The sequence below is a fragment of the Corvus kubaryi genome, unplaced genomic scaffold (assembly GCF_017639235.1).
Source record: "Corvus kubaryi isolate FWS band 111438036 unplaced genomic scaffold, C.kubaryi_AGA036_p1.0 66, whole genome shotgun sequence".
In the NCBI taxonomy this organism is placed as follows: domain Eukaryota; kingdom Metazoa; phylum Chordata; class Aves; order Passeriformes; family Corvidae; genus Corvus; species Corvus kubaryi.
The window spans coordinates 30,122,504-30,138,988 of NW_024582054.1; the positions used below are offsets into that span (position 1 = coordinate 30,122,504).

Genomic DNA, 16,485 nt, shown 5'->3' on the forward strand with positions numbered 1-16,485 from the left:
TTTGAGATATAAATCCTGATTTAGTCTTCTGCATGTGGTAGCCTTTGTCACCAGCAAAGCTAGAAGTGAAGGAAATGATGAGACAATATATTGCACCTTTTTTTCTGCTTCCTGCTGTTTCACAGCTCTGCTGAAATAGTCCAAAACCAGGAGTGGTAAGGCACATTTCTCATTTCATGTGCTGCCAAGGCTAGATCACTGAGGCGCTCTATAGATAACCAGAAATCTTCAAAATATAGTAGAGACAACTTAAAATGTTAATACCATTTGGGAGAATTACTCTTCTGTTAAATAAATAACTCTTGGTATTTCTCTGGTGCTTTCTATTTTCTGAGCGCCATGCAAACACTAAGCAATTATGTAACAAGAGAGCAAACAAAACCTTTAGATAATAAGATCTGCATAATCTCTCTGATAATTATCTCAGCTAACACTTGGAGCTCATCTCTGAGAAATACTGAACTATAAAAAGGAAGTTTTCTTTCCACAGTGTTTCTAGATCTTTAGAAGATTAAAGCCATTTGTTTGGAGATTTTAAAATGCTTTTTAAAAAGAGAGGTTGCAATTTTAGGACTCTTGCAGAGTCATGCAGTGAAATTTCTGCTGAACACCATCTTTACATGATGGGTTGTTATGTTGCAAAACATTTCCAAGTCCATAAAAAGCAAATCCCCAAGGCAGAGCATTAGTGAGCTGTTGCGGATAGGTCATCAAAAACCCATAGGAGCTGATAAGCCATTTGTTGAAACTGATTTGTGGTATTTACAGAACCTGGGGGTTTGGAGAATAAAATGGATATAGAACATTTTTTTATCCGTTGTAATAGTTACTTCCCTTGTTTTGGTTTGGGTTTTTTTTTTTTGAGGGGACTTCTGTTGTCCTGTAGAGGGGAATTTCACAGAAAAAACTAATTGGTAAATGATTTAGGGTGTGGTGAGAGCCATAAAAACATAATGCATGCCATTACTACTATTTATAATGGTAGCAAGAACAAAATGCAGGCATGGCCTCAGCAAGTGAAAAGGAAGGGGAGATTATGTGTTCTAGGTGGTTTGTTTCCTTGCTTCATTATCTTTGAAACTCATGTTAAAGGTGGGGAATACAAGTAGGAGTTGACACTGACGACAGGCTGTGTATGTGGCACTGGCAGATAATTTCCATAAGTGTTGTCTACAAAATTACTAAATGTACACATCAAATTTATAAGTGGCAACTGTGAGCTTAGCAGCTGGGAAACTGTGTGTAGGTTTATAGGCTTTTAGACAAAGTCAAAAGTAGAATCTAAAATTTAAGGAGCGTGGCAAAAGGGCTACTGAGTTGGTTATTGCATAAAAATAATAACACCAAAATAAATGTGCCTTCTCTTGCGAGTGGGGTGAAGAGCATTGTGGCAGGCAGGAAGGCTACAGACAGGAGGAACCTTTTTGGTTTATTTACAAGTAAAATTTACAAGTAAAAATGCTCAGTTATCATCACATAGTTGAATCTTTTGCAACGACACCAGTGTGGATTTGAATATTTTTAATCCATGCACATCGGTGGGATGAGTGCTCCTGAAATCCAAACCTTGATTGATCTTTTTCTACTGGTTAGAAAATAAGCCATCTTTGGAACAGGCACCGGTCATGGGCTTAATATTTGCGGTATTTGTGCAGAGAGATCAGACCTGCAGGATTGTGTAGACATGCTTTGCAGAGCCAGCTGCTGAAAGCCTTATGCTCTGAACTCCAAAATGAAAGAGGAAGGCCGAACAAATAGTTGATGGAAAATCCAATTTCCCAGGCATTCAGAGTATCCACTGAGCTCGGGAGAAGGATTTGGCCTCATAAAAAGGTGTAAGTAAGAATGGAGTTATTTTCAAACCAAGATGGTTTAGTTTCTCTTTTGAAACAGTGTTTTGAGATAAACATTCAGTAAAATTCAATAACAGTTCAGTCAATAAATATCTCTGGTCCACAAACATGCTCCTGTTATAAACAAAGAGAAGCTGTGAAGTACCTTTGGTAGTTCTCCTGAAGAAGTTTGCTGATACCAATAGCTGATACTGGCAGTGGTTTTTTCTAACAGGCTATGCCAAATAAATGTCTTAAACTTAGCACTGGAATCGGAGATAGTAATTCATCACAATCCCAGCTGCCTACTCATGCAAACTGCAGATAGGAAAGGAAATCTTCCCTGCCTTGTCAGCGAGCTGCGGCTTGCTCTGAAAGCCCCAAGTTTCCTATTCATGCTGGCAAAGTTATCAGGACCTGGGAGGAGTATTTGGAGAGATTTGCAAATCCTTCTGGTGGGCAGGATTGCAGAATGGTGTTCTTGTTAAAAATAGGCAGATTCAGATTCTGTAGGTGCTGATAAAGCATTGCTTGGTGCAGGGCAGGGGCGGGGGATGCCCTGATGGATGGGGTGCTTTTCAGTTGGATTGGCAGCTTGTCACTCGCTTGTTCAGTGAGGACAGATCGAGTGGGATATTTAAGCTGAAATACATCACCTGTCTTGCAGGAAAGAAGGCTTTGAATAACTTAACCTCATCTTGTGGAGCTAGCTTCAGATTTCTTTTTGCCTCACTTGTTTTATCTTGGTGTCCAGTGCTGTTCAGCAATATTTTTTCTGTTGCTTCTTGACACTTGAAAAGCTAAAAAAAGCAAACCAAGCATCCAGTGACAGGGGAGCAAGGTTTTTACAAGGGTTATTGTTTAAATACCTATTGTGCATTTGCTGCCTAGAGTTGCTAAATATGCATTGAAAATCTGATTTTTGTAGCACCTTTTGTGTTGATCTAGGTCATTTCATCCCCTCTCTGTGCAGAGCAGAACAAATAGGTAGGTCTGTCAGATCCTTCCAACAGACCAGGAATCATTTATCATTCAGGAAAGACCTTTGTTGTAAACCTCCCATTATCTTCTGTCAGCGCAGAGCCTCCAAACAAAACCTCAGCCTGTGCTGCTGTGTGTTGCTCTACTTCTGTCCACAACCAGCTTTGAGGTTTCTGCAGCACAGCCATAGATGCAGGTGTAAAACTGACTCGGTTTGTGTCTTTCACCAAAAAAGAATGTATCATGAAAGAGAACAGAAAGAAACTTTTGGTTCATACACCACTATCACTATCTTGCAACTCAGCACAGCCAGGCCTTCAGTGAGCAGAAAATAGAAGGGAAAAAGCATTTGGGGGAAGGTGGCAGCGTGGTCAGGTGAAACAGCTTGAAAAATCCAGGAGAGATGGGTTTTTTGAAGGAACAAGTGTGACTGTTTAAACAAAAGGAGTACTGTCATATGCTTTCTTCCTTCCTGTACTTTCACTTGGAGAATAGCAGCCAGCTTTCCAGAGTCCTGGTTTAGGCAGGGATAGAGTTAATTCTCTTCCCAGTAGCTGGTACAGTGCTGTGTGTCGGATTTAGAATGAGAATAATGTTGATAACACACTGAGGTTTTAGTTGTTGCTGAGCAGTGCTCACATGAAATCAAGGACTTTTCAGCTTCTTATTCCCTGCCAGCAAAGAGGCTGGGGGGCACAGGGAGCTGTGAGGGGACACAGCTGGAACAGCTGACCCGAACTGGCCAAAGGGACATTACACACCCTATGGCATCATGCTGAACAATAAAACTGGGGGGGCTGGAGGGTGACTGGTCAGCAGGAGGTGAGCAATAGCATTGTGCATCACTCGTTTTTTGTATTCTTTTATCATTGTTATTATTTTTGCCCCTTCCTTTCTGTCCTGTGAAGCTGTGCTTATCTCAACCCATGAGTTTTGCCTTTTCTTCTCATTCTTTCCCCATTCCACTGGGGGAGACGGAGTGAGCAGGTGGCTGGGGGAGTTTTAGCTGCCTGCTAGGTTAAAGCACAACACCCAGCCTGGGGCTCAGAGGGTCTCTGATACATTTCATGCTTCTGGTGTAACCTGGAGCAATGGTTTGCCCCTGTCCGTGTGCAACAATGAAATGGCTCTGAATGACGCAGAGCAGATTGCAGCACCAGTCTGGCCCCATAAATACAGCAATTACAGGAGTTTATTTGTCCAGCTGAGTGGACCTAGACAGTACTTCATCCAAGCAATTGCAGAAATCCAGTTTATTCCACTGGTCACTGAAATGCTCCAATGATCCGTGCAGTAAGGGAAGGTCAGAACGAGATATTGAAGGCAGGAGTGTCAGTGAACATTGAATAATTCACTGTTTCTCAGGTTGTGAAAGACACAGAAGAATCCCTTAGTTATCCATTAGTCCCCAGAATTGCTGAGCAAATGGTGCTTCGTTGTTCTTCCTTTAGGAAGATACTTTTATATAAATACCTAATTACTTGGGCTTCTCTCTACTCTAGTTTTATGGGGAGATGGTTGTGGAGAGATGATATTTTTCAGTGACTGGTTTTAAATTATGATGAAAACTGGCCTGGCAATTCACACTGGTTTTGCATATGAGCAGAAGAATTTGTTATAGTGATTGTATAGGATACCTTCTCTAGAAAATGGGAGTAATTTCCAGACACCTCTTTCCAAGAGTTTCTAGTTTAATGGCTTGAAGTGCTAGCTTCTTGTTTTCCTCTTGAAATACCCAGGTTCATGATTTTCAGCTTTGAAAAGGAGACAGATGTAATTGCTGTCACTTTGACCCCAAGTTATTATTGTTCAGGGGAGAAATGATGAAGGAGAGTGTGGGTGGGTTCCTTTTGAAATCACAGAGTCTCAGAGTGCTTTGGGTTGGAAGGGACCTTAAAGATCATCCAGTACCAACCCCCCTGCCATGGGCTGGGACATATTTCACTAGAAAGTGTCTGCTGGATGCATAAATACAGATATAATTGGTATCTTAGTTATCTATGCTAAACACATAGATGTCCTGCCTTCCTTCTAATTTTATTAAACAGAGAGAATAGGACATGCTCTTTCCTTTTTAAAACTAGTGAGATGCTCTCATCTGAGCCACCTCTGGCCATAAACTCTCCTGTATTTGGCAAACAATGCTGAAAGGCTGCTGATTGCTCATGGCACTCCCCTTGCTGCTGCTCAGCTCTTCTGGAGTTGTGACGGGGGGGGGGTGCCAGGGGCTGTCAGTCATGTCTCCATTGATCTGTCAAACCTAATTCATTATTTAAGTGGGTTCTTTTGTTGTTCAAGCAGCATTCGTCAGTTCCCTGCCAATATATGGTAGTTAGCCACTTGAATGCTGTTTGGATGAATCATGGAAGTTTATCTAGCAAATTTGTTAAGCAGTGGCTAAGCCCACGCGCTGACACAACAGTGTATCATTGTAGGAAAGCGCTTGTCTGGCACACTCCCAGACAAGCAATCCCAAGAGCCCATAGGATTTAATTTTTGATCCTGAGGAAAGTGTATGTGTGTAAGATAGCACCTTCCAGCAAAAATCATTGCCAACAACGTAGATTAAATTGTATTTTTCCTAGCAACAGATACTAATATGAGAAGGCTTCACATCTGTGGGAATTCATAGGCTTGAGTGTTTAGCTGTGGTTGAAATCCAGCTCTGCCCCTAAGGGTGTCCTCCAAGAGTCAGTTCTGTGGAAGGGCAGTTTCTTCTCCTGCAGAGATCTGGGATGTGGGAGAGACGTGGCTCTTCATCAAGGAGCTGCAGAAGGGTTTGTTTGATCTCTTCAGCAGTAGAGGACTGGGGCCAGTTTTTGTGCTTCTCTTAAAGTTTCTTAAAATGGGGGTCAGTGGGGGGAATGCCTCTTCCAGCAACAATGTGGCCCTGCTAGCAAGCTCTTAATTGCTTCTTTGAATCACAATATGGTAAAATGGTTTGGGTTGAAAGACATCTTAAAGACCATCTTGTTCCAACCTCCCTGCCACGTGCAGGGTTGCTCACGGTCCCATCCCTGGTCTTGAACGCTTCTAGGAATGGGATATCCACAATTGCGCTGTGCAACCTGTTCTGTTACATACAGCTGTAATCCTCGAGCAATGAGAAAGGTGGTAAGTTTTTCAACATCCAAATCAGAAGAGAGTAAAACTGTTCATTCACATTTACCCATTAGTGCAAAAAGAAGAAAGTGGCCCAGAAAGTTACTAGAAGTTGCTTTGCAAGTGAAAATTTCCCCTCTTGAGTGCCACTGAAAAAGCATTTTGACACTTTTGGATTGCTGAACCGTACTGCAAGTGCTGTTAGCTGTACAAGGCAAGGGTACCAAGATCTTTCTGTGATATCTTTTACTTGTTACTAATCTTACTTATGTCTCTCAGCTGGGCAGATGAAGTATTTCGAGGCAGGTTATTGGTCTCAGTGCAGCAGTAGAACTTGGCAGTCTCAATATTCTCTGAGCAGCTGCATGGAAAAGCCTTAAGACTATAAACACATCAGTATCCTACAGTAAAAAAACAAATTACTCTTAGGGAGTAAAAGATGTAGGATCATCCACTTTTTAATGGAACTTCAGTGTAAGAGTGAGATCACAGAATCATCGTTTAAGTTGAAAAAGACCTGTAAGATCATTGAGCCCAACCATTACCCCACCACTAAACCATGTCCCCAAATGCCACATCTACGTGTCTTTTAAATACCTCCAGGGATGGTGACTCTAGCACTGCCCTGGGCAGCCTGTTCTGGTGCTTGATATCCTTTCTGTGAAGAAGTTGTTCCTAATATCCAATCTAAACCTCCCCGGTGCAACTTGAGGCTGTTTCCTCTTGTCCTGTTGCTTGCTACCTGGGAGAAGAGACCAACACCCCCTGACTGCACCTTCCTTTCAGGGAATTGTAGAGAGCAACAAGATCCCTCAGAGCCTCCTTTTCTCCAGGATAAACACCCCCAGCTCCCTCAGCTGCTCCTCATCAGACTTGTGCTCCAGACCCTTCCCCAGCTCCCTTTCCCTTCTCAGGACATGCTTCAGCACCTGGTTGTATCCACCAGATTGGGGCCATATGTGCCTTGTTTTGCTGTAATTCTGTCATGGCAGTAGATTTTTAGATATTCAGGTTCTAGTTTATAGCAAAAACATGTGTCTTTATATAAAGAGCTTGAAAACTGTAAAACAGCCTCCTTGGGAAGCTTTATGGGATATTTTTTTGTCAAGGTTATAGCTAGCATGTGTTTATATAAGGTTTACTTTTATTGTCATTGGCTTGATGTGTTTAAAGGAAATTATGGTATCAAGAGAGATAGGACAGTGAGTGGGAGAGGTAACAATGAAGAAGGAAATGTTATTTCATGCTACTGAGCTATATTATTTAAAACAACTGAAAATTGTTATTGAGTGAATGATACGTAAATGTGGGAAATCAACCATTATGCTCACACACAGTGCAAGCAATCACCTGACATGGTCCCAGAGGGGTTATTAGGTAGTCCTGGATTACTCACAACAACTGTATCTCTCAGGAAGCAGGAAGTTTTAATTAGCCCAGCTAGATCAGCAAATATATCTGACTGGCTAAGAATACAACACAGTTCAGTTTTATAGCGTATTGTGCTAGAGGGATAAACAAATCTGAGATAAAAGATAACCCCCAAGGTATCACACCACTTGGATGGAAGGGGCTCAGGAGATCCTTTGTGTTTGCCTGTTCTGAATTTTCAGAGAGCCAAGTGAGTGATCCAAGTCTGTCTGAGCAGAGATCCTTGGTTAATTTTGTGTACCCAGGAGATAATACCTGTGTGTGTTTGGCATTTAAAAGGGAGAGTTACCCAAGTAAGTCAGGCCAGTTGCCAGGTAGGCCCTGCTTTCAGTGAGATATTTTCTGTTAAATCTCATTAATATTGGCCCAGTTTTGCTTGCAGGTAACTCCTGTGTTTTATCAACTGGAGTGGAAATTCAGATGGGCAGTTCAGCGAGGAGACAAGTTGTTTTAACAAGTGTCCTGTTGTAGAAAATTTCAATCATATCTGTGAATCAGGCCTTAAAAGATTATTTTTCATGTCCAGCAAGAGCTTTTCGTGCTTAAATGTTGTTAGGTTGAATTTCAGAACTGTAAAACTGTGTGATGTCGTCTCACATCCAGAGACGCTGACAGAGCTGGGTGTTTTGTGTTGTTTTTCAAAATATATGAAAAACCTGAGAAGGTCTGAAGTAGTACAATGTCATGTTCCTCTTGAACATTCTGAGAGCACTGAGGACTCAGCCTGCATGTCTCTCATCCTCGTTCATCTTTTCTGTGGCTTTTCTGCAAGAACTTTGGTAGAACCAGGAAAAATTTTCCGCCAGTGGAAGCATACTCTGCGTGGGAGTATGGCTGCGGGTTCCTCCTTAAAGAGCTTTACCCCTTTCCTTTCCATTTGGAGGAAGGACAGGAGAGCATCCAAACTGGCATCTCTCCCCTGGGTACCTGCTGTGCATCCCTGTGAGTGCTGAGTCAAACCCAGTTGCGTGTCAGTAGGAATATTTTGGTCATGAATGATTAAAACTAGTTTTCTTCCACTGGCCAGCAGCCAGCGTGGATTTGTCAAGATGAGTTCATGGCAAATTAATCTGATTTCTTTCTTTGACAAGATAACTGCCTAGAGAATAAAAGGAATTGAGTAGATACGATATATCTGAACTTTTAAAAAGTCTTCTGACAGTTTTTTACTTAGTGGCCTCACAGCAAACGAGTGAAAGATGATCTCAACACAGTCGTAACAAAGCTGGCGATAAGTGATTGAACAATCTCTCTCAAAATATAATCAAGGGCTTCGCTGTCAAACTTGGAGGGAATTGCCAGTGAGATTTTTGCCCTGCATGTGATTCTGTTCAACACTTTCATTAGCAGAGATGAGTGACAGAATGGAGAGAGCACATTGGGAGAGTTACAGGAAGGGTTGCAAGCCATTCAGATGACAGCATCAGAGTCCATAATGACCCCAATAAATTGGAAATGCATCCCCAAATTAGCAAGGTGAATGTCAAGAGAGGGAAATGCAATGCACCATGTGCAAAGAGGGCAAATCAAATGCATAAGCGCAGTTTATGGAATAACTGTCTCTGCTGCTGTGAGGCTGAAGAGGGTTTTGGAGGATATTGGAGGGCAAAAGGGATAGGTGACTGCAGACTGAATGTAGCAACACAGCAGTGGGGTAAAACCTGTGAATGTTGCTCTGGAAAGTATCAGGAGCAGTGCCACAAACAAGCTGAAAAGACATTTATTCTGCTGGGACTAGGACTGGGTAGGCACCTTTTTTCTTTCTTTTTTAGGTACAGCACTTTAGGGAAGCTGTAGACCAGCTGGAGGGAGAGAAGATCATAAAAATGTGTTACAAGGCAGGATCTCAAGGGAACAGTTGGAAGAACTGACTTTGGCTTAAGCTGATGGAAGCTTAAGGGGAACACGAAGATTGACTTCTACCATGGAAAGAGTGTGCTTGAAAGGGAAAAAAATACTGATCCTCTGTGTTTCCTGGAGGGCAGTCAGGTCACTTGGGAGGGAAGGAAAGACTGATGGTGGAAACACGGATTTCCAACACCAGTCCACCAAAATTTTACAGCTTGGGCAAAACTTTCCAGATCATGGGCAGAGCCACCAGCAGGTTTGGTGGACTCCAGTTCATTGGTGAGTCTTGCTGCAGGTATCCTTGCTCCTCCCTCAGGATTGCAATCCCTGAGGTCCCTCCGAAGCCTACAAATCTCTGATGCTGGAGGGAGAATAAGGTGCAGCTACAAATCCCTGTTATGTCATGCCAAGGCCAAGCTAGCAAAGCTCACTTTCTCTAAGGTGGTTGACCATCCCTAAACATTTAGTGATTAATTTCAGTACAGGAGTTCTGACTTTTTTTGGCTTTAAAACTTTTTGTAACTGAAATATAGTTCTGAGCTAAAAGTTCTTGCCTCTGGGTTTTCATCATGACTTTTTCATTAATAAAGATTTACACTAAAGAAAGAAAAAAAAATTTTATATTGGAAATTTTATTTCCCCCCCACCTTTTTTCCCCCTTGTCTTTAGTTCTTTAAAGTAAAGAATATTTCTTTTTCTTTCTTATTTATTAAGTGCTGCATCTTTTGCTATAACATACTGAAAGAGTAGTGGAAGGATGGAAATAAAATCTTCCTTAAAGACAGAAAAAAAGAGAAAATAGAAATTTGGGAGCAATTTTCGTACTTTCAGAAATTCTCTCTTTTTCCAGGGGAAACTAAGCAAGCAGGTAAAAAGAAGAAGACCAGCAGATAGAAATGGATATTTTTTAAAAGTTGAAGGATTAGTAAGTTTTTATCTTACTCTATCTACATTTTTGTTGTGTAACAACATAAAGGATTTTTTAATAGAGCAGAATATTTAATTTCTTTTAAAGTGTGTCATGTAAATTAAAGCACATTTCAAAGCTCTATTGTGAAGTGTAATCAGAATTGAAATAGGATGAAGTTGATGGAAAAGGGTTTATTAATATCTGCTGCTGATTTCTGCATGTGACAATGGGAGATGGAGTGGAGGCTGAATTCCTCTGCAGGAAAAGCCCAGCTCTGTAAGAATGGCATCATGTCGAGAGAGTTATGTCAGTTTTTCCTCAGTGGAAGATGGTCACTTCTGAGGTAAAAGCCCCTTAAACTGGATTTTTTCTGAAGTTGGAACACTGGGAGGAGCAGTCATATCCATGGCCCTACAAAATTTGTGGTTTTGCATGCACATTCCAAAGTAAGAGTGGCAGCTACAGAAAATTGTGATTCTTACATTGTACTGGCAAGGTTGAACAACCTGGACTCAGCACTGGTGTCACACAGGCAAACACTGTGACCCTTTGGATGAGTATTGCACCCCTTAGGTCTCATCTCTCTTACCTCATATGTGATCAAATTATGTTAAGTTAAAGTCTAGGAGGGCAGAATGAGGTGGGATGAATTCCTGTCTAGTTTTAAAATCTATTTAACCCAGTCCTTCAGTCCTTCCTGAACTGGGACCTTAAACTCATGGTGGCTTTTAAGCACTGGAATAGTCCCACTGACCTCATTGTTGCTTAGTGAGAACTTACCTTTAAGTGTTTCTCTGGCCACAAGCCATGATGAAGGGAACATTCCTGACATTTCAGGTTTATTGGTGGATTTTCCAAATACAGGCAAGAAGGAACTAGGGGGGTAAGTCCCATTTGAAGGTCGCTAGGACTCATGGCTAAACTCCACATAGGTGTATTGCAAAAACCTCAGCATCCATTTCAACGAGGTCCCATGTATGGAAATTTTTTTTTTTTTTTACATTGTATTCTTGAATGACACCTGTTTGGTGAAGACATGGGAACAAACCATTATGCCTTTATATGGTGAAAGGAGAAGCTTTATTTGCCCTTCTTCCTCCTCGAGCAGGAACATTTCAAAGCACAAAATCTGATGCCTGCTTCCAGTCCCTTATTTTTGAATAGAAAATTGAGGCATAAAGAAGGTTACTGCTGTGTCTCATTAATGCAGGCATTTCCTGCTCAAATTGATAGTCCACCTTACCTAAAGGAAATGTAACTTTCTAGTTAATCAAACACAATCTTTCTGCATTAGCACTTGAAAGGGGGAAAAAAAAAAAGGCAAGTCAATAAGGTAAGAAAGCAGTTCAGAATAAAGCTGCTGGCATCAGTGCCATATCAGAAACTATATAATGGCTGTGAGTCTGAAATAATTAAATGTGTGTGAAGATTGGTCATGCAAGAAAAATCTTTTAATCAAATCTTCCTGTCTGATGATGAATCAAGGAGGAGAGAAGGGGAAGCCAAGTGTGTGAGATCCCTACAAAACCTGTGGCATTTGTCAGCCCTTGGAGGTTGTTGGCCAACCTTCCCTTGCCCCGTGCACGAGGTGATTTTAGCAGAGAGCCCTGCTCGATGAGGTGCCAGGCTGAGTGTGTGTGATTCCATGGCAGCGATGCTGGGCTGAGCCCCACCACGTGTTTCACTCTGGGTCTCCTCTGGGAGCTCGAGGGGTGGCACTGGCTGTTAAATGGGATGTGAAATGACAGAATTAGAGAGATTTATCTGAAACATTATTTCAAAATAATAAATCTTCATTGGCTGAACTTCCTTAGTATTTTTCAGGGGTTGCAACAGATGCACCTTATTTGTATGTATGTGTTGACGAGCTTTGGAGCAGGGTTACAATTTTACTTCATAGATCCCACAGCCTGCTTTGGACATTTTTGAAAAAAGTGGTTTTTTCCCAAGCTTCAGAGTGGGGCCCAGCACTGCAGCTCTTTTTATGTTCCACCAACTGCTAAGGGAGCAAAGCAAATGAAAGCACAAGCTTAGAGCAAGTTTCTGTTTACCCTGTTAAAAACCCAAACAAGCCCAGGAATACCAGAAAGCATTAATGAATTAAATCCTAAGTGCTTTGCTAAACAGAGGACTTAATGATGAGTGTTGGGGCCCTCCCACTTCTTCCTGTCTTAGGAACAACTGAGATTTAAACTCCCCTGCGTTACAGACAAAATAACAAGAAAATTATTCATATGGTTCCAACATGGGTGTGCTCTTGTTTAAATGCTTCTTATAAGCATTTAAACAAATGTTTCTAAATGTGTGCAATATTATACGGGGTGATTAGAGGCTTTGAAAGGAGTTTAATGGAGGCTGCACCAGTACTGAACACCCACATGAACACCCAGAACAGGAGGGACAGGAAGCCAAGCTGAGCAGATTTGATCTAGCCTAATTAGTCAGGTTGTTGTTGTTTTTACAGTCTATTACTGATACACAAATATGCTGTTGAAGAATTAGTAATCTACCACACTGCAGTTTATTAGAGTTTTTAGTGGTGCTCTAGTAGCCACGCTCCATCTGGATGATAATAAGAAATAATGGGCCCATGGAGAAGTTATGCATCCTCACCTTCTGATCCATTTTCAGCCAGCTGAGAAGGCAACAAAGAGGATGTTTGCTGAAATATTATCAATTCAAAGGGAACAGAGTCCTCTGTTCTTTATCTCTGCAAAAGGCATTTATCCCTTTCTTCCTTTGTGTGCTGTGGATAAAGGCACATCGTCACGTCAGTATGACACAAACATCTCTGCAGTGGCATGACATCGTTAATGGTTTTTGTGTTACTACAACGAGATTGTCAGAATTAATTTTTCTCAATAAGCTCATTGTCTTTCAGGTTATAATTGCAGCAGCAAAGCATGGTCAGCTGTAATGGCAACACATGGAGGTTGTTAACTGATGTGTTTTCATGTGTACATGAAAAGGAGAAGGACTCAGCTGTGGCTGCTTTTAATTGGCAGCGTTTAATATAGAAACAAGAGCTTTTGGGTAGGGATGTCTAAAGGTTGAGGCTTTCATCTAGGAAAGTTAAACTTTTTCGTTTCATTTCCAGATCTGACATTTGGTAGAATCATGATCTTTGGCGTTTGATAAATACTGCGGTGTTTTATTCCTCTCCAAACCCATGCTTGATTTATTGGTTTAAATGTTAAATGGTTGGGGGCAGGAACTCCGCATGTTTTTTGTGAAGTGCCTACCAAACCTCGTTCCAAGTTACAGGAAACCAAGAAAAAAATATTCCAGGAATGAAAAAAAAAAGTCTGACTGCACTGAATTAATCTGAATTTTTGTAGCTGACTCCACAGAACTGTTACAGACCTTGGGTTAAATTCAAAGAGTGCAGGAGACATTTAATTTTTGCCAATCTGTGGCTTAAAAGCTGAGGTGAAGGCAGAGGTAAATGTGGGATACTGTGCATTGCTCTGGCTGGTCTAATTGCCTGCAGTCAGGATATTCCTTGATAGCCAAGACTTCATGTGGGCCTGAGTTGTAGCATTTGTGGGAATAAATCAGATGAACCTTGTAGTTCATCCTAGTTTAAAAGATAATAAAATACATACATTGTTTTGCTTCAGTGGATGCAGCCTAACAAATAGAGTTGGAGGCAATTCTTTCTACCAGGAGCAGTGTGTTCCATGGTAAATAGTTCCAAGATTAATATAGCCAGGGTACATGGGAACAGTACAGATTTTTGCTGAAATTAGTCCCTGTCTCATGCTTCTCAGACAAATGTGATGAACATATGTAGGCATAAAGGCAATGGTCTGATACATCCTGATCTTTTAAATTGATATAGTAGCATGTTTAAGGCAGAGCCAATATTATTTAGTAGAATGGCAAGAAATACCTGGCTCTCATGCCAAAGCCACAACAGGTATCTGCTATAAATGTGCAAAAGATTTTGCAAGTCCCATTATAGACACTGGAAATGGAAGCTGTATGGGATAATATGGAAATATTGAAAACGCCGACAGTTTTGGGGAGTTTAATGTCCCATTCACTGTCAGAGAGATCTTGGCATTAACATCATGTTCCTGTTTTCTGTAAACCTCTCCCACTGCAATCAACATAAAACATTTCAAACTGGTTTAGGATCTGCTCCTTGCTCTCCTTGCTCTCCAAAACAACACAGAAATACTAGTCATAAAAAGGAAATGTGAGATAACAGCAAGGTTAAGATGAGCCATCAAGCCACTACTCAGAGGCCCCTGCCCTCTGAGCATGAGGTTTTGGAGTGCTAAACCTTAAGAGTAAATTAATATTGGACACTTCTTTTTTTTTTCTTTATTCTCATAAAGAACAGGAAATCAAGCTCCCCTGGTTTTGGTTTTTAAATTGCTTTGCACTTTCTGCTTTAGATTTTCTTGTTTTCTTGTTCTTTTGACCTGTTTCTGTCTGAAACATTCTGGATTAACCTTAAAAAAAAACCCCAATAAATTCAGTTCTACTGTAGATAGACAAATATTGGTTTTGAATGCTTTTTGTATTGGAAGGATATTTTCAAAGTTTTTATGTATATTTTATCCTAATGTGATCAATAATTGCATTGAATTTGATACGTGTGCCAATAGCTGCTGTTACTCTCAGACGTACTCAAAAAAATTAATGAAAAAGTCTGTATTTTTCATGTAGAGCTACAACAGATGAAAACCAGCCAAAATAATTTTCTCTCAAATTTCCTAGGAACATTCACCTTGACGTTGGAAAATATCAGGCCAAAACAAACTAGACTGATGAAAGGAAGGAAGTTGAGAGTGGGAGGTGAAACTGTCTCAGCTGAGGAATGCAGTGTTCAGTCTGCAGATGATAGTTTAACTTTCTTACTTTTTTTATTAAAAAAAAAAACAATGCTGAATATACTTTTGTGAGACACAGTATTGCCTTACTTCCATTTCCTGCCCCAAATGAAATTTGGCAATCAGCTTTATATTTGCAATATCCTCTTTCCTTCTTTTTATAGCCGCTTCACATTCAAGACACCTAAGTAAAAATATCAAGAAAATTAATATCCTACTCAGAAGATTTGGTTGGGAGTATCACAAAATGAGGGCAAATTTAATTTTTGACAAATCCATTTCTTAGGTTTTGACTCTGTTAGTTCATTTCAGAACCCAGTACTAAACAGTGGACTTTACTCAATTCCATGTAGGCAGTCTGGGTGTCTTGTGGATCAGACTGAGATGTTTTGTCAATTATCCTGTTGTTATCCTGTTGTTATCCTCAGAGGCTCTATCCTCATATGCTGTTGTTTCTTGAAATGGCTTCTGTGAAGATGGTAATTTCATTTTTTCCTAATCTTTCTCCCCAAATTGCTGTTGTGGCACAGCTATGCATGCAGCTATGGAATTCTGTTTGGCAATAATTGGGATCAGGCCATCTGTGCTGTCCCAGGGCAAAGTCCTGATTTCCATGTTACCCCTGTTGTTTTGACGATGAGGGGAGACCTATGGGATCCATGAGCTCAGCTATGCAACATTGGCAATAATTTCAGCTCACTTTTTGTGACAAGGTAGAGCATGGAGTGTGTTATCTTGGAAGCCAATTTACAGGGCATCCTTTCAATAAAACAAGGAAATCCTCAATCCCCATCTCCTTTTCCTCTCTCTCTTCTCGCTTCTCTTCTTTTCTCTTCTCTCTCTTCTCTTCTTTTTCTCTTCGCTCTCTTCTCTTCTTTTTCTCTTCTCTCTCTCACCAATCTGGCTTTAGTCAGGGTGTATTTGTGATGTTGAAATGTGAAAGTGAGTATCTGTCAGAGTTATTTTTTATGGTTGATCTGTTTGTATAGGCAGAGAGTGAAACTTGTGTTTTGCATCACAGTAGAATACGAAATTGCAAGAAAACTACTTTTTTTTTCTTTTGTTATGAAATAATCCATGTGATCCCATCATGTAGTGGAAATACCATGGGAAATAATTGCTGCTGATTAAACCTTCCTGATTGAAAACCATTTCTGTAATCTAATTAGGCTAACTATGTAGCTCAGTATTGTATGGATTAGCTAATGAAAATATTTTTGAACATGAATCATGGTGAAATTAGAAAAGGTTAAAATTAATTATGGTCAGGAATTTTTCTTCCTCTTTTCCAACCCTAACTATGTAAATGAACTGGGATATGAGGGCTGGCAGTGAGGTTTGCTCCCTGTGTTTTTTCGTGCTAGTAGAGGAGGGATATTCTGCTGTTGTTAGAAGCATTTATCACAGCAATAGCCATAAGTATTTTCATTCCTTTGGGAGGTGAGCGCTCTGTGTTCTTTATGCAGGATAAATAAGCTTTTTCACCGAACTACGTTGTCAAAGTCTTTAAGTACGCCAGAATATTGGAGACATTTTAAAC

General features: G+C 40.7%; 1 protein-coding gene across 1 annotated transcript in view; it reads left to right on the forward strand.

Annotated features, from left to right (window-relative positions):
* The window catches only part of KCNH5 (potassium voltage-gated channel subfamily H member 5), a 144,821-nt gene that overhangs the window by 46,103 nt on the left and 82,233 nt on the right, over positions 1–16,485 (forward strand). The gene's annotated exons all lie outside the window — the stretch shown is intronic.